The sequence below is a fragment of the Lissotriton helveticus genome, chromosome 10 (assembly GCF_964261635.1).
Source record: "Lissotriton helveticus chromosome 10, aLisHel1.1, whole genome shotgun sequence".
Lineage (NCBI taxonomy): Eukaryota > Metazoa > Chordata > Amphibia > Caudata > Salamandridae > Lissotriton > Lissotriton helveticus.
Window position 1 is genome coordinate 791,498,567 of NC_136071.1, and position 19,740 is coordinate 791,518,306.

Sequence of the window (19,740 nt, forward strand, 5' to 3'; positions counted from 1 at the left end):
GAGGCAAGCCTACCTCCCTCTCTAGGCTGTTTCATGAATATGGCTGATAATCTGGATACTCTGACTGTGCGTACTGGTACATCTGCTGTGTAACGTGTTGTGTTGCAGCTATAGGCTGCGGTACCGTGACTGTCTGTTGTGCATTCTGTGGTGGCTGAGAAGTCTGTGAAACTTGTTCTTGTCTGGGCGGACGTGGTCTTTCTTTAGTTTTACCAGTAGCTATGTTGTGTTTCAGAACTGCACACTCGTTTATAAAATGACCTGGCTGTTTACAGTAATTGCAAGTCCCTTTAACGGGAGCTGCAGGATGACTGGCTTGATTCGGACCCCTCTTCTGACTGTCTTGTGGAACAGATTGTGCAACTAATACTTTCATTTTTGTGTCTTTCATACGTCTTCTTTCGTGTTCTTGCTCTTCCCTGATTCTGTTCTGGTGATACTGGAGCATTTGTAACATCTGTGACGGAGTATTAGCTTGCCAGGTACTTTCGACTTTCAATACTCGATTTTTAACTTGTGGACTTGAATTCTCGACTAGTTTGGTAACAAAAAGATGAGGGTACGATTCACTACTTGTTTTCAGACCACTGTTAATAATAAAACATTTTTCGAATCTAGAATAAAAATCACTAGTGTCTTCATCTTGTTTCTGTTTACAAGCTGAGATTGCATCCCAATCTTCCTTTTTCGTGGCTAGTAATCTTGGCAAAACCTGTATCAATAACTCGGGCAATTCTTTAACTTTACCCCCAAGACCGGTACCTGGTACTCGTGAATTATCTTCAGCTTCTAAAGCTGTCCAATCGATCTTTTTCTCTCCCACCTCCCATTCTTTTTCCTTGAGTTTTTCATATACCCCTACGGGCAACAGGACCTTTAACATTTTAATGATATCAGGATACGTGTATTCTCCCATACGGAGCATGTCTTTTAATTCTCGATGGAACCCTGCTGGATCTTTGTCGTGACAAGGAATTAACTTTTTCATCTCTAAGAGTTCCATCTTTGTGATAGGGGTGTAAACAAATACTCGTTCTAGTTCACCACCCGTTCCTCTAACTGGGTGTACTTCTCGTAACGGATGCTGTCTATCTATGTAAAATGATTTACTTTCTGGAGGTGAGACATGAACAAAATGCGGATTCAGAAACGTTCGATTTTTGTGGCGTTGTTCTAGAATGATACTAATTAAATCAGTACCTAGACCTCTCCATCTATACTGGAGTAACTCGTTCAATACATCATGTAGCGGACCTGGATCAGAATGCTGTCCCTCATACAGTGTAATGAGGTGCTGGATCATATACATACCCACCAGTCGCTGCTCGGCTGGGGGCAGTTTCAGAAACATTTGTGCCACTATTTCGTCTGGAAAAGTGGTAGAATCAGTAGTCCACCGGACTGCTGATCGGGCTAGTTCTTGTTCATGCATTGTACTAAGTTCACTATAACCGATTCGTGATTTCAGAATGTGATCGGTAGCTTGGAATACTTGCTCAAGAGAACCTTGTTCTGGTGCTGGAGGAGGGAAAACTTTCTTGTGATCTAGGCGTTTATGTCGGTCGGGAAGTCTAGTTCTACCTACATACGCTATTCTGGAGGGATTCTCGTCGTCTACCTCTTCGGTAGGGGAGTCGTCTTCTTTCTCGGTTGCTTGTGTTGCTTCTCGTTTCTCGTGTAACTTTATTATTTCCCTACGGATTTTCTTGTACATACTCTCTATACAGTTCTGTGTCTTGTGTCTTCCCTCGGCTATATGGTCACTCCACCTGGTCAGGACTTTCATTTCTTCTTGATCTTTTCCTGGACAATCTTGTTCTCTTATTAAACAATTAATTAGAAACTTTAAAAGCATGAGCTGAGTCTCGACTTTTCTTTGAACCATGGCGTCGCCAATACTTTCTGGATCTACTCCGGTACGGATAAAACGATATATTCTGTCTAGATATCCTTTCATATTCGGCAGGGTGTCCAAATATTCGGTCACCCGTCTTACACGCAATGAATACAGGACCATATCATCATCGCCTGGGACTGGATCATAACGGCATTCGGTAAGGGCTCGCTTGATATCTGCAACTGACTGAAGTTTGGGCGAACGCTGTAACGCTCGTTCATGTAGTTCAAGTAGCGTCAGACGTCTGTGTTGAGGCGGGGTTCCAGGAGGACTTCCCCCCGTTGCTCCTAGACTAGAATCGTCGACAGGCATTGTACGTGCGGGCAGAGTGACTGATGTGGCGGGTACATGTACTGTAGGCTGGACCGGGGGTGCCATGACAGGTGCTGCAACGGGTGCCCCGGTGGCTGGAGGAACAGGAATTACATTATTTACAGGAGCAGGCGGAACAGGATTAGCATAGGCTGGGACTGTGTCATCCAAATAGGACGAGAGAAATATATCAGCTGCGGTCGGTTTGTGACGTAGCTTAGTCGGAACTAATGGCGGCGGAAAATTACATGGTGCTTCCGGGGTTGCTTTTGGCAAGCCCTCGGCAAGAAGAGGATACATACCCTTAATAAGGGCATTTCTCTGTCGGTCTGACTGTTCTGCTTTAACTCGTTCACCTACTTCGATTAATTCCCTTTCTTGGGCTCTTTCTGAGGATTCCCTACTTAATTCTGTTTTTCTGATCTCTTTTTCGGTTCTTCTATGAGATTCTTTGCGCCATAACTCGATGGCATCTTTCTGGGACTGTCTGGCTTTCTTTTTCCATAATGCTTCTTCTACTCGCATGATGCACTCGGCATCCCATGTACCCGATATGGGCCATCTATATTTCTCGTCTAATTCCTTGGTGTAATCCACCCATAAGTCTAGATATAATATGGCACTTAAGCCATGCTTATGATACATAAAATGACCTGGACTGTCCCTAGGCGGGACAGGAACTGCTTCCTCTAATAACCCTTTTCTGGTTTTTAACTGACGTAATTTCGAGAATAGAGGCATTGTCTAGGCTGGAATCTGGACACAATACAATACACGATAAACACAATAATAACTGGAAAAACAAATCAATCATACCACGACATTGAAAACACATGGAATAACATTTAGAATAACAGTTTGGACAGAACACATGAATTTCTCGAGAACAGAACTTACTAGAATGACTAGATGCACTGCTAAAACAGCGCGAAACTTACCGGTCCCATAAAGAGACACGTCAGGACCCGCGTCCACCTAGGTGAACACTTCGTGTTGGATCTGTGTACCCAAACCCACGGACCAGAGACAAATGAATTGACCCTGTCTAGATACTACCCCAGCAACGGTACTCACCGGGCAGCAAGAACGGAAGGCCTCGGACTGGACTGGACTGCTACGACGACGGACTACGACCTTCGGACTTCAGTTACAGGTGGGCCTCCGGATACCTCGGACCTTGGACTCTCGGCTTGGGCTCTGGTCGGGACTCGCCGCGTTCCTTACCGCCTCGTCTGGATGCTGGACCGCAACCTCCGTCTCCTCCGTGGACCTGAGGGATACTTGAAGCAGAAATATCTGCCGGTGCGCAGTAGAGTTCCGTCATGGCTGCAGAGGATCAGGGGGCCTGCGTGGCTTCGCCGGCGCGTGGGGAAAGGGCAAGTCCCTATTCGGGCGCCATTATGTGGTAAATAAATAATTAATTACCGGTTCTATTTTTTAATACAGTGAATGAAACAGATAGCTCAATAAATAAGAGTCAGGATTCGAGGTATCTTGAGTCTACAGGCTTTAATCAGGCATAAAGGACAGGAACAGGACAGCCTGCAATAGTACGGGATGGCAGCTGCCAGGGAAGGGACAAGGGAAAACTGGGCAACTTTTTGTACCAGTTCATAGTATATATATCAAAACAATTGCATTACATTCAATACAGTAGGCGTAGCAATAGGCGTGACTCGTAGCAGTCGCGAAAGATAAGGGCAAAATGATGTAACAAGAAGGCGTGTTCAGGGCGTATACATAGACATGTGATGTAACGTAACAGAAGTGTCATAAACGGGGCGGAAACATGGAGGGGGCTACCTGAGCAGCTGGGACCTCTAACCTAGTGGTGCGCGCAAACGGGCAATGACGTGTTACCAGGGAGAACTGGGGGCTATGACTTCTGCGCTAGAAGAGGAGACTAAAGTCTGGAGTGTCAGAGCGACATGTACCTAAGGCATATCTGGTATCTGGTGTTTGGAGTACATATTGATAGAATCCAAAAGTTATCAGGGCAAAGGCTACTAGACATTAGGACTGATGCATGCATAATTCTACATGTATTGCGTGTACGAGGAATATTCTATGAATATTAATACAGTATTTCTCTTACATGGAGACATAAAGGCTAGACCATGACGGAAACTATTGATGCGATGCAGTAGCTTAGGAATGCAGAGAAGGAGGGCTGGACTGATAACTAGAAACATAACATACTCTTGGCAGACTGAGAGGCAGAGCCAGGCCGGGCCGGGCACTGCGAGGCATGAAGTAAGCGAAGGGTCAGGGATGCAGGTGGGGGCTGTATCGCTCCTCGGAGAGGGTTCAGGAGACAGGAGCTGAATCTGGTGTCCGGGCCCTTTTGAGGCCTAGAAACGGGGACAATTCAATGAGTTAACGTGCACACCGTAAAATGTGGCAACGTAGGTTTACATAAGCCTAATATTCGTTGTTTTCACGAGGACTGGAAACTGGCATACTAGAGATGGACACAACTATAATTGCGTCTTTAATCGATCAGAGGGGTATACATGCATATCGATCATGCACATATAGCATAATATGGGGAACACGTAGGCACATACAACATGGCAAAATGTACTTTTCCACAGAATAATTATTTTGATAAAACCTGTGTTGTATCCATCTGTAGTGTTTTCACTGCATTACTGTGTATATTCACAAATGCTTAACACACTGTCTCTGAGATAAGTCTGTCTGCTCGTACCAAGCTACCAAGGGGGTGAGCAGAGGTTATCTAGGAGTGCAATCCCCTTGTCCTGATTTAGAAGCAAGGGTCCCTATTTGGTCAAAGGTGTACACCATTGTCAACTAGAGACCCCCAGTTCTAACACTCATCATTACTGACTTTGCCCCTGATCCTTTAATCCTGTCTCACCATTCTCCAAGTGCCCCTGTACGGCTGCATCCCTTCATTACTGTCACTGCCCCCTGCCCATCCTACTCCCACCTCATTCTCCAGGTGCATACAATTGCCTCCTCCCTCCCTGGTCTGTTGTGCTGCCACTGCCCCTTCTTCCTGCTCTCCAAGTTGGCTCTACCCACCTCCCTCATGCCCTGCCATTGTCTGTGTGTGCCTCTGTCCCCTACCTCCTTGGACCGATTTACTTCCACTGCTGTTGTAGTGTTACTGCCCTCATTTCCTACCCCTGTTGCCCTTCCTCTGCCTCCCATTTTCCATGTGTGTGCCCCTGGCACATTCCTTCCTGGCCCATTGTGGAGCCACAGTTCCTGCCCTCTCATATTGCCAGTAATAATAATAACAACTCTTTATTCAGTATATCACAAGGACAACCATAAAAGAAACGGTCAACAATACAATTGATAAAAAAGTGCAAGTTATACAATAATTAAAAAAAAAAAAGTTCGTACAAAAGACAGTATGCAATAACTATAAGCAGGCATATTAAAATAGTAATATGTTTCATTGTTGTTATTTTTTACAGAAAATGTGTTTTAAAGGTTTTTTCTGTGGTTCATGATACATTTTAAAAAATTTAAAACTGCATAACACACTTCTTCAGTCTCTAGCATTTGAAGTCGGTAGAATGCTGGACGACACTGTCTGAGACCCCACCGCCTAAATATAGGGAGAAGCCAACATTTTCTGTGCGGATGGTAAAATTTACAGAACATAATCACGTGTATGTTGGACTGTGTTGATTTCCCATCACAGGGACATGGGGGCAAACTTGGTTCCCAACCTTTATTCGTTGGGAAAACAACCAATCTAAAGAAAGTGTCCAGTCTGAGTCTGGTCATCAGCATTCTCTCGTATGTTTTAATCTGCAGGGTTAGATATGGTTGAATGCCATATGTTATCTGGACCAGGTTCGCATGAATGACAGATGGTTTTATTGCCTCTGATGTCGATCTCAGTGTTTCTAAGTGATGGAGGGCTAGTTGCTTCAGGGCCTTCTTCGACAAGCCAACTATCGACTCAGGTTGCAGATAGTAGTTCTCAAGGCCAAGGTCCGTAAAAAAGTTTCTGATATAACAGAGCCATTTTAGCCTTGAGGACTGGTCGAGTGACATTGTGTCAGCCACAATTGACTGTGTTAGCGCATTTGTGTCAGATGACCAAATTCGCCTCCACAACATCAATGGCTGGATTTTGAGAAGGTCCTCAAGGTAGGGGATTCCCAGTTCCATGTGGGAGGCGTAGGTTGATGTGCCTTTTGGTGTAGCTAAGAGAAATCTTAGGAATGTATTTTCAATTACCTGGAGGGCACTAGTGTCCGTATGACCCCACACTCCTGCTCCGTAAAGAGCGATAGCCTGGCATTTGGCATTATAGATTTTCAATAACTCAACTGGAGCCCTCCTCCCCAGCTTCTGTGAGAAAATCTGTAGGGCCGCTATCGATCTTTTAAACAAATGGCACCTCGTCTCCACTGCTGGTTTCCATGTCAGCCTATCATCTATCATAATCCCGAGATATGGATACTGGGCGGTGGTCTCAAGTCTTTGATTGTCAATATAAATCTTTTTTGTGCCTTTCTTCACACCCCCCGAGATCATGACAAATGTTTTTTTTACATTCACCTTTAGATCCAGACTGCTCATGAAAGTAGTGTATCTGTTCAGTGAACTCTGGAGTTCGCGCGGAGTTCGCGCCAGAATGACGGCGTCGTCCGCATAGAGCAGAGCCGGGATCAGGCGTTGGTTTACTCTTGGGAGGTCCTGGGCCCCCCTCAACATATCCCCCTCCAAGCCGTTGGTATAAAGCGAGAAGAGGAAGGGGGCCAGGACACAGCCCTGCCTAACTCCCCGCTCTACTCCAAAGGGCGCCGTCAGCTCGCCGTTTCTTCCAAAGCGAACTCTCACCGAGGCACCCGAATAGAGCTCTCTCAGAAAATCTAGTAGGGAGGGGTCCACGTCCATTTGTTTTAGGACTGTCCATAGTTTTGAATGCGAGACGCAGTCGAATGCGGCGGACAGGTCCACATAGACCATGTATACCGTGCTCTTCTTTGCCTGCATGTATTTGCCCATTATTAGACTGAGGTTGAGGGCCTGCTCTACCGTCCCAAAGCCTTCTCGAAACCCGAACTGCAGGTCCGAAATAATGCCTCTTTCCTCGCCCCACTGCTGAAGTCTCTCCAGGATGACCCTCCCCACCACTTTACCAAGAGAATCCAGGAGTGAGATGGGGCGATAGCATTTCACGTCCCCTTTCTTAAAAATGGGGACCATAATTGACCTGGTCCAAGAGTCTATTACGCCCTCGCTAGCTGCAGCTATGCAGACTCTTGTGAGAATAGGCGCCCATAAATCTAGGTTAAATTTAAAAAGGTCCACTGGGACGCCGTCAGGGCCAGGAGCTTTTCCAGTCTTACTTTTTTCTAGGGCCACTAATATGTCTGGAATGTCAAAAAACAATGGAATTGGGTATTGTACCTTAGCGAGAGGGTTCATTGGCCCATCTGCGCTCACATGATCTTTAAAAATATTTGCGAAATGGGCTACCCAAGTATCTTCATCTATGGCCACCTCTATCCTAGGAGAATTGTTATCTGTGAGATAGGGGGATCTGACCGTTCGCCAGAAGGCCTGACTATTTTTTGAGAGAGCGCTCTTGTTTAGATCTTCCCAGAGCTTCTCTTTCAATTGTTGAACTCTTAGCTTGCGTTCTTGGGTGTATTTTCGTCTAAGGAGTTGGATAAGGCCCGTATCTCTTGGTTTATTGTGTAGAGCAGATTTTAGATCAGATAGGGCTCTAGTGCAATCGTGGTTAAACCACCTTTTCTTACTGGGGTGTTTGGTTGTTGTTTTCGCCGTGAGCAATCCCTTAGTTATTTCTAGGATTTCTGTAAAATTATTTAAAACCTCTTTATGGTTTGCCGCAGGATCGAGGCATTTAATTATGTTTGGATATGCCCGGTCCACAAAACTTTTTGTGAGTTCATTGGGATTAACTTTTTCCCATTTTATTGAGAAACCGTTGTTTTTTGCTAGTTCTAACCTATTTTGTGTGAGAGTGTTAGCTATTTCGGTGACCTTGGATTTGGATTCAGTGATGTGGAGGTCCATTTTTAATGCGGAATGATCGCTTAGGTGATTAGCAATGACATGGTAGGCTTTGGCCATCGGGAGCAGTCCTGGAGACAGAAGAATATAATCGACTGTCGTTTGATGGCCTCTGCCCACATAGGTCGGATAAAAAAGGTTTTTTTCCAAATTTGGGCAGTTAGCGATTACCAGGTCAAAGTCGGAGAGTATGTTGTTCATTATGTTTCCCAATTTATTGTGGGCGAAATGGGCTAATGAGGCCTCATGTTCGTCCACAAACCCACAGCATTGGGAATTTGCCCTCGAACATGGGTGAAGATTGAAATCCCCTCCCCATAGAAGATGGATCATTGCCAGTACCTCCTCTGCCTGTTTCCTCTGTGTATATGCTGTTGCTGTCTCTGTGCTGCTACTGTCCTCAATTGATGCCCTACCCGTACCATCTGCCTCGTTTTCCTTTTTCAAGTCCATGCACCCTCCCTTCCTAGTCCATTGGTCTGCCCCAGCTCCTGTGCTGCCACTGAACTCTGTTGCTGCTCCTGCCCCCAAAATCCAGGTAGATGCCCCTGCCCCCTCCATCTCACGTCTGTTTCACTGTCTCTGCCCTCTGTTGCTGCCTCAACTCCTGCCTCACTTCCCCATCTACCCTGTTATCCAAGTCCATGCAGGTGCGAACCCCCTCTTTGGTTCTTTGTACTCCTGCTGCACCTGTGTTGCCACTGCCCTCCGTTGCTGTCACTGCCCCAGCCCCGTCCACCCTACCACTACCCCCATTCTCAATGTGCATGCCCATGACCAGGCCCTCCATGGTCCGCTGCCACGGCCCGTACGCTAAAATGCCCTTGTTGCTATCCCTGTCCCCAATGTCCTCTCCATCCTCTTGTTCTCCATGTGCACGCCCTTGACCCATTTCTTTCTAGTCTTTTGTGCTGCCACTGCCATCTATGGCTGCCCGTGCCAACCTCCCCTCATTCACCATGTGTGTGTTTCTCCCCCTCCTTCCATGGTCCAGTGTACTATCACTAACCTGCGGCTGTCCCCTCCTCCAGTCTGTAATTCTCCATGTGTGTGCCTCTGCCCCCTCCCTCACTGCTGGGCTGCCACTGCCTCTGTACTCAACTGCCCTCTATTGTTGCCACTTCCTCCTCCCTCTGACCCCCGTTCTTTGTGTATATTCCCCCGCAAACTCCCTCGCTGGTCTGTTATACTGCCATTGCCCCTATGCTGCTACTGCCCTATGTTGTGGCCACTGAACCCCACACCTTCCCCATGCCCCTGTTTTCTGTGCTCATGGCCCTACCGCTGTCTTCCAGGATCCAACCATTGCAACACCCACCCTTGTTCTCAGTGTGGATGCCCGTGCCACGCACCCTTCCTAGTCCATTATGCTATCTCTGACCAAGTCATTAGATTTCCTTTACGTCTTTCCTGCTCAGTAATGGGCACTATAATATCATGGCACCCATGAAATGACTATACACACTGAAATACAGACCTCAATCTTATAAACCTCCATGCATGAATAGATAACCTCAGGACCACGTGTCAGTACCCATTTCTTTTTTTACATTTTCTTTACACAGGATTGTTATGACGTTTTCTGGTGGCAGCAGGACTATGCTGCAAAAGTGCCTGAGGAGAACTAGGCATTTTGTATCATACTTACCTGCTGTGTGCCACAGGTTACAAGCTTAAAGTAATCATTGATAACGTGACTCAACCCCATGGGTCAATTCAGAGACAGCATGGTCTGATTTGGCTGGAGACAGTGGTAGCATGCAACTTGCTATGGCTGGGTGGTTCAGAATGTGAGCTGCCAAGATGGGTGCAAGGCTTGTTATTTCTTCTTCCAAAGCCATCATGGTAATCTCGGCTGAGTGCTATCAGCCAGATTCATCAAGCCAAAATCGGCTCGCAAAGGGCCAGATTCTGAGAATCTGGTCCTTTGCGAGCACTATTTTTGCATTTGGGATTCATCATCCCAAACACAAAAATCGCAATTCTAGAAATCGCTAAATTGCGAATAATTGCATTTAAGGAATCTCAATTGAGATTCCTTAAATGCAAGTTGTGAACCATTTTAAAATTGCGAATTCGCCATCTGGGGCCGTTATTTACCGCAAAGTCTAACTACGTGGTAAACAGCAAAAACTTGCATTTTTCTAAGTTGTATGTTACACACACACATGTCCGCATGTGCGCAACACCAGAGTACATTACCATTTCAGGGGTGCTCCTTTGGACACCCTGGCACCCTTGAAATCGCTTCCTTATTTGCGATTCGCTAATTGCGAATCGCAAATATGGAATGACTTCCCCATTCATTCCTATGGCCCTTTAGGCCATAGGAATGAATGGGAAAGTCATTCCTTATTTGCGATTAGCAATTAGCAAATCGCAAATAAGGAAGCAGTAGAAATCGCAAAAAATATTGCGATTTCTACATGCATCCCGTTTGCGAGTCTTTATTAGCGATTCCTTAAAAATCGCTATTAAGGACTCGCAAAACAGGACTTTGATGAATCTGGGGGTATGACTCTTCCCAATGTTTGTAGCCCCTGACTCCTTCTTTTCTAGATTGTTGTGCAGACACGGCCAAGGTTTCTAACTGCCCTCCGTTGCTGCTCCTCCCTCTGCCCCTTGATCCCCTAATGCGCGTGCTCCTGCCTCCACACTCTCTGGTCCGTTGTGCTGCCACTGTCCCTGTGTTGTCACTGTCCTCTAATGCTGCCCTTGCCTCTTAACCCGCTCCCCCTTGGCCCCAGCTCTCGTTGCGTGTACCCTGCTTCCTCCATTCCTGGTCCGTTGTACGGCCACTGCTCCTGCTCCTGTGCTGCCAAAGCCCTCCCTTGCTATCACTACCCCTGCACCCTCCCCCATTCTCAGTGTGCATGTAGTTGCCCACTCCCTCCCCGGTCTGTGGTTCTGCCACTGCCCCTGTCCTGATCAGTCCTCATTTGCTGCCCCTGGTCCCAGCCCTCTGGTCAATTGGCTGCCACTGTCTCTGTGCTGCCACTGCCTGCTGTTGCCATTCCCGCCGCTCCCCTTTCATGGTGTGTGTTCCCCTGCACTCTCCCTGGGCTGCTGTGCATCCACTGTCCCTATGCATAAATGCCCTCTCATGCCCCTGACCCCCTTCCTCTGCACACTATTCTCCGAGGTGCATGCTCCTGCTCCCTCCTTCGCTGGTCTGTTGTCCTGTCATTGCCCTATATTGATGCCCCCTGCCCTCCTCCACCCTCCCCATTCTGTGTGTGTATGCCCCTGCCACCCCCTACCCTGATCTGTTGTGCTGGCACTGCCTCAGTGCTGCTGCCCTCCTCCATTTCCAGTCTATTGTGCTACCGCTGCCCCTGTGCTGTACTGACCTCATTTGATGCCCCTGCTGACTCCCTGGTCTCCAAGTGTGTTCCCCTGCCCCTACACTTGCTGGTCTGTATAACTGCCATTGCCCCTGTGCTGCCAATATTTGTTTTTTTTTAAGGAGTTTTATATAGAACAAACTTAACCCGAAGGTATCAGGTATCAGATCACTTTACACTATCACCAGTTGCAATACATGAGGCCACATTTATTTTGTTAGGTACGGGGAGATCAATTGAGTTGTCCAGAATCACAGGATGTTGCGTGTCCTTGCCTAGACTCAAACCTAGTTCCCCAGATTTGCGTTTGACCGCCCTAGCCTTTAGGCCAACTCCACTCCCCAATGCCCTCCGTTGCTGCTATAACCACCGCCTTCATTCCCATGCCCCCTGTTTTCCATGTGCATGCCCCTGCTGCGTCCCTCCCTAGTCCACTGTTCTGCCACTGTCCTCCATTTCTGCCTTTGTGACTTACCCCATCCCTCTTGACCCCCAGTAACCCTTCTATGCGCCCCTCCTTCCTGTATTTGTCCCTGTTTCATTGCGCTGCCACTCCCCTTGGTGTGTCTCTGCCCCTCCCCCCTCCACCCTGCCCCAATTCTACAAGTGAAGGCCTTACTACCCTGTTCTGTTGTGCTGCCACTGCCCCTGTGAGGAACAATACTCCTTTGCTGCCCTCCCTGTCCTCTGTGTGCATGTGCGTGCCCACTCCGTTCCTGGCCCATTATGCTGCCACTGCCCAACACTTGCCACTCCCCTCTGTCGCCGCTCCTGCCTCAATCCCTGGCCCCAGTTCTCGATGTGTTTGTGAGAAGTAGGTCTGGCATATGCTGTCCACTAATTAAAGTGGGCACCTTGCACCAGTCCAAAGAACCTTCATTGATGATAGGTTACAAACAACCTTTATTGAAAGCTATCCTAGTGGTGGCTACGGAGAGCAGCCTTCAGGCTAAGTCTTGAAGGAATGTAAAGCAGCATGTTTTACCAGTCTTTAATCTCTTGAATGACCAAATGAAAGGAGAAACACACCAGGTATATATATAAATATATGTATTTATGTATTTATTTCTAAACACTCCCTACTAATCTCTTTATAAAATATCACTGTAAAATAGCACTATATATTCGACAGGCCCCAGGGGGGGACCAAACCATATACTAAGTAAGTGGTATAATAACCACAACTTGACTAGACACAGTGCCTAGAGCATGTAGAATTGCGGGGACCCCACGGAACCATCCAAGGTAGTGACACAGGAGCCCCACTGGGGACGCGTGCAGTGTGAGAACAGTTACCTCACCCAGGGAAGCAGGGTGCATAGGTGTCAAATGGTGTCGGAAATCGTTTTTGATTTCAATGGTCATCTTCTGCAAAGTGCTGCTGCCGTGAAGAAGAAAAGTGTCTGAGCAGATCCAAGCCTGGATCGAAGATGGGAAGAACCTGAAAGCAGAGGGGACAGAGTCTTGGTCAGTGACCAGGGGCACGATAGAAGAATGCCCACTAATGTTAGGTACTTCAGGCGTGAAGAGGTGAAGCTTGACTCCGCTGCCACACCGACCAGGAGAAGTCAACAATGACAAGGAGCTGCAGGCAAGCTGTCCCACAAAGGATGTCGAGTGCTGGCGTTTCAGTTCCCGAATTGGAACCAACAAGCCTTGGCAACTGCAACCCATGGGGTGAGAGTAAAAAGGCTTTGGTGTGGACCAGAAAGGTCCAGGAGACTCCCCAAGCAATGGAGAGTCAGGGCACCTGTGAAGCAACCAGGAAAGCCCACTGAAAGTACAGTTACCCTTCTCAGGGACCCACAGTCGACGGACAAGGGATTGCGAAGGAATCTCAAAAGGAAACACTTGGAGCCAGCCCACGGATCACTCGTGGAGTGTAAGCTGGTGATCTTTGATGGAATCACTGCTTGGGATCAGAACTACAAGTTGCCCAAAGCACAGCCTCTGGGAAGGCCGGGAAGTCTATGCAGCTGCAAATGGTCATGGTGTCCAGGGGTTCCGGTTGTACGGTCCCCATGAGGGCTACAGGTCTCAGAATTGCTGAGCACATGGTTTAGCCTTGGGGACACTTGGAAGCCCACCTCTTGTGTGGCAGATGTCATCGCAGTCCTCAGGAGCTTCAGAGATGCCAACCGGACAGTTGCGCCTTTGGTGCCTGCCAAGCAGGGGAATAATTCCTTTACTCCAAGGGAGATTCTTCAGTCATCTAATGCTGTGTAGATCGTCGAAGGTCCAGGATTCAGTAACAAAGTTTCATCCAGATAAAATCTAAGGTCCTGTAATCAGGGGTTCCTACTTTATACCAAAGGAAGGGTTGGAACAAAATCTGGGGACCCACCTATGGGAGGGTCAGGAAAGAGGGGTGGCTACACCCATTTCCATTGTCCAGTTTCGGGAAACATCCTTTACAACGCAACTTTTACGACGCACCACCATTACGACGCAACTTTTACAATGCAAGTTATTACAACAAATTGCGCTGGGGGGTGCTCTAGGATAGGGAATAGTTTAATTACTATCCAACACTTTCCCTACTATCCACGGGGACTGGAGTTGGAATAGTAAATTAAACTATTCACTATCCAGCGCCCCCCAACGCAAGTCGTAGTAACGACTTGCGTTGTAAAACCTGTGTCGTAATGGCATGCGTTGTAAAAGCATGCGTTGTAGTGTCATACATTCTCCAGTTTCGCGCCAGAGCAGGGGCTGGTAGCCCTTGCAATCAGTTTGAACTGGGCTATGCACAGGGACACCAAATGTGTCCCCAGTGCAGACTTCAAAGCACTCTTGGAGTGCACCCACCGAGTCCTAATACACTAAAGCCTGTCTGGGAGGTGGTTACACCTCCCTGTGACAGGAAACCTATTGTCCAGGCCTCCTCTGCCAGAGTTTCGTCCAGCAGCAGGAGGCCAGATTTGTGTCTGTGGCTGCAGCATCCATTTTTTGATGCCAGGGTTAAGGAAAGCTGTTACCGGGTAGCCCGGTGCCCCACACTAGTGGTTCTACCATGGGGTAATCATACCTCCCACACAAGTTACTGGTGTGGAGGTATGATTCCAAGGTGTTTGACACCAAACACGACATGGTTCTCTGCAGCCATTTAAAAGTTAGTATTTACCGTGAGGTTATAATGCACTTAAAAGTATATGGTCTAGGCTGCATCACTAACAACCCCGGAGGATAGATTCCGAAGGCTGCAGAGGGGCTCTGCTCATGCATGGGCACCCTCTCACACAAAACCCAGCACCTTGTCTTCAGGATTGATAAGGCCTGTCACAGGGGTGACTCATAGGTTTATATGTGTAGTGATATGATAGATATAGTGAACCTATATCTAAGTAAGGGGTGCAGGCACCACCTTACACAGGCTGCAGTAGCAGACCTGTGGTATCAGTTTGAATGGTCTCTCAGGATGGCATAATACATGCTGCAGGCCCTGAGAGGCCTCTGTGGTACCTATTCCCTGGGTACATAGTATACCATATACTAGGGTCTTATAAGGGTACCCCAGAATCCATTCTGGAGTGTGCCTAAAGTACATGCAATCCTTTTAGAGAGGAAGCAGTTAGGCTGGGGTCCTGAATAGCAGGATCCCACAGCCAATCTAAGTCAAAAACCAGCAAAACACCAGGAAAAAAGTGGGGGCAACCATGCAGTCAGATTCCACCTTCCTCCATAGTTCACTCATGTCCCCATCCTCCCTGGTTTGTTAAGCTGCCACAGTGCTGCCCCAGCCCCCCTTTGGGTCCTCCCAGTCATTTTGATTGTGTTACTATTGGGCTGTACTCTGGTTATTGGTTTGTGTCCTGGGAAGCTATAATGGGTTTGTTCTGTTGCCCAGGAAGACTGACGCGCATGCCGTGAGGGGAACGGCCAGTATCAGCAGCAAGGACTGCGAGTCCCAGCAGCCCGTGGGGCCAGAGATGCCTCTTCCTGTGCCCGGAGGCGCATTAAAGCTGTGGTGGGCTCCCACAGCGCGGGAAGCCCAGTAAGACCGACACGCGCGCCATGAGGGGAACGGCCAGCATCAGCAGCAAAGACTGAGAGTCCCAGCAGCCTGTGGGTTCAGAGATACCTCTTCCTGTGCCTGGAGGCACATTAAAGCCATGGTAGCTCCCGCAGCGCGAGACGCGCGCAGGTGTGCCCGAGTCAAGGGCGGGCTCATCTGCGTCCTTCAACGGCCGATCTTGGCTGGCCTGGGCCGCCCACCTTGGTCCCTGCCAAAGAAATAAGCAGACTGGATATCGCTTAGCTTAAGGTCAGTACCCAAATAACCCTCTATACATCCTACTGTATAAGTGGGCTCCCTCGTTTGCTTGATTTTTATATGGGGCTAAGTAGTATAAGTCTTAGAAAAGAGCAGCTGCCCTACTGCTTGTATTGAACACAAGTGGTGACCCCACAGCATCAACAAAGTAAGCAGAAAAAAAGTAGGAAAAATGGGTAAGCGAATCTGTGCTGATAAGAAACAAACCGGTACAACAGGGGGTAGTGATGGACGGAGCATCTAAACCAATCAAACACTCACACCCAGTTAAGAGATCTGGGTTTAATCCATCACCGTTCTTTAGCCCACTCTGCCACCCCAGTTCAGACATGGTCATATGCAAATCAGTCTGACCCTGTGCCTCATGGGAACAGTCCAGCCCCAACTGCCAAGCCATGCCTTCCCTGGACCGGAAACAAGCTTCCTAGGACCGGTTTCTGGCATTACAGCCGGCTGAAGATGGCTGATAGCCAGAAACCGGTCCTAGGATGCTTGATTCCGGTCCAGGAAAGACATGGCTTGGCAGTTCGGGCTGGACTGTTCCCATGAGGCGAAGGGTCAAGGTTGATTTGCACACTACCCCATGTCTGAACTGGGGTGGTGTGGAGTGCAAAAAAACGATGGATTTAGGACCAGATCTCTGTACTGGGGTGAATGTATGACATTGTTCTGCATTCTGTCCATCAACGGTTGTTTTTGCATTTGTCACCCCGAGTGGTATGGGTATGCTCAGACGTGAGTCCCATGCTCTCCACACCACTGGAGTCAAGCTATCCTGGCTGAAGACGGCTGATAGCCAGAAACCGGTCCTAGGATGCTTGATTCCGGTCAAGGAAAGACATGGATTGGCAGTTCGGGCTGGACTGTTCCCATGAGGCACAGGGTCAAGGCTGATTTGCATATGGCCATGTCTGAACTGGGGTGGTGTGGAGTGCAAAAAACACGATGGATTTAGGCCCAGATCTTTGTACTGGGGTGAATGTATGACATTGTTCTGCATTCTGTCCATCAACTGTTGTTTTTGGATAAGAAACAAACAGCACTCCAAAAACCAAAACCTAAAGCCCAACTCACCTCCATTGACAGGATGTTAAAGAGAGTAATAGGAGTGGTGGCAACAGAAATAGAGCGGACTGAGAGACGGCTATCACTCACCCCAAACCTGGACCTTCCTTTGATAGATTTGGATATATCGCAAGCACCGGGACCCTTGGCTAGTGACAACCCAAGGCCCAGACAATTATAGACGAAGTACCCAACGTTGAACTAAATACAGGGGTCACACCTACACGACATGTGAAAAAAGGAAAACCTAAAGCATCAGCGAGAATGGGGGTGAAAAGGAAGAAGGTTGCAGAAGAATTTATGAACGATACAGACATTGGGGAAGGAGGTTCATCCAATAGTATCGAAACGATCAATGTACATCCTGCATGTGTCACAAATTTAGTGGTGGACTAACAAACTCAAGTAAGGGCTATTGTAAAGGATGTGCTCAAAATGCTGGTAAAAAGGGTTGATAAGTTGACTATGTTGCGTGAGGCCCGGGCAGGTAGTAGAGGAGTAACACACGAGAGGGAAGGGATTGACAGTTGTCAAGAAGCCCAGGCTGCATACACTATCAATAAGGCTGCCCCTCCCCCTGTACAGAATGGCCCCGCTTCCATTACTGCCCCAAATCAAGCAAGACAGAGTATTACAAGCTCTAGTAAGACCAATCTAACCCCTGTACATCCACATAACAGTAGACAATGGCAAGAAAGCAGACAGTGGGAGGGGGTAGGACTCATTACAAGCATAGAAACAAATAAAATCTTCCCCCGCCGTGCATTAGTCTACCATCTGCCTCAATCCCTTATGTTGTAGTTCTGGCAGGTATTCCCGAGCTTGGGAAGGGGGGGAAAAATGAATCCCACCAGGATCTAAAAAATAAATGCATGTTCTAGTTAGCCAATCATTAGCAATTTCATTATGAGGATGCACGAGAGATCCTAACAACCCGCAGAGTCGGCTGGGTGGGCGGAGACCCAAGGTTATGCAGGGAGACTGCATAGTGATAAATTTTAGATATTCACTAGTTACCCGAGCAATCCTAAATAGGGATGACTGGAGACAGGAGGGGGCCATAAGAGCCATTCTGCTAGGTTAATTTTACCCTCCAGGGAGACCCCCACAATTTAGAAAGCAAGATGGTTTGGAGGGGAGACCTTTAAATCAAAACTTTCAAACTGATAACTTAGATTACGATTGGCCTAGGCAGCCACTTTTCAATATTCCCACAACAAAAATATTGAGGAGTATATTCTCAAGGAACTTTCACCGTGTTATCGGCACTTTATCGCAGCCAAAGTTGCAATAAAACTAACGCCCTATTCACAAGCAGGTGATAGCCCATATCACCAGTTTACCCGCGATATCAGCTGTAAAAAACATCTCCCCAAATTCCCCCGGCAACTATCGCTAATGAGATGCAGAGTAGGCGTTCCTGTGCCAAAAACCGCGACAACACCACTCCGCAACATTCTCAACGACCAGCCAGACTGGCGAAAAAACCACAAAACATGCGATAAGGCGCGTTAGACTGCACCACAAAAGGGAGCCCAGCCCAGAGCAACACCTGAAGGGCAACAGATGCCCTGGAGCCACTGATCATGCAGCCCGGACACCCAAGAAGGCCACAACACCCACCGCCACCACCCCCAGGACCACACCCCCAGGACCTCCTCCCCCGGGCACAAAACAGTGGCAACGCAGGCAAAGACAGCAACCCCCTGAAAACGGACTAACCTCACACACCCAACACCCGAGAATTACATTAGGCACCGCAGACTCAAAGGGACAACCAACATCCCACTGCAGACAAAGCTGCTGGCCCTGCTGCACCTGTTGGCCTCTGGTACCTACCAACCAACAACTGCCAGAGACCGAGTAGCCCTATAAAAGTTCCTCATCATTAGCTTGCCACCCCAGTACCTCTACTTTCCTCACACTGCACAGGAACAGCTGGAGACCAAGCAAGGTGTCTACGCCATAGCTGTCTTCCCGCAAGTTGTGGGTGCAATTGACTGCACATGTGTCCTACTGGTGCCCCCTGGCAACACTGCATACAATAACCGCAACAGAAAGCACACGCATCCCATCAATGTGCAGGTAATATCTGTCCTCAGGGAACTCTCCACCAACGTCTATGAACAGTGGTCCCCAGGGAAATCTCCACCAACGTCGATGACAACCACCCAGGCAGTGTGCATGATTCCTTCACCTGCCGACAGTCCATCAGCAACCAGCGGTACCAGGATGGCACACATGGAAACGCACTGCTCGTTGTCAAGTACCAAATGAACACAACACACACCTCATCTCCACAATCATGTAACTTACAACACTGGAAATGAACATGTTACAAACTCACATATAACATGCCAAACAACATGCCCACCAGACACAACAGCACAACTTACTGTGGGAACCTGGGCCAGCCATGTACATGAGCCATCAACGTCATGGCACCTCAGCCAAACCATAGCAGAATGTGAGGAAAAGTGAGAACCAGGCATGTGCGAAGGAGACGAGTGACCCATGCATGATAAGGTACCCATTGCCAAGTGTGGCGTGGATGTGATGGCCAGACTGCAGTATGCAGACCACACACATATTCATGTCGACATACACTGCTGGTGTATGGAGTGTAGTGAACAGTGGATGCAACCATGTCACCTCAGCCACTGTGGAAGCAAGCGGAAATGTAGCTTATTATGTCCCCCGTAAGCGTGAGCGGAGTTGGCTTGCCCGGCGTACGCCAGGCCAGCGTAGGGGTGTGAATAAAAAGCACGTAGCTCTGGGTGTGGGCCTCTTCCAGAATGCCCAACGTCTCTGCCAGG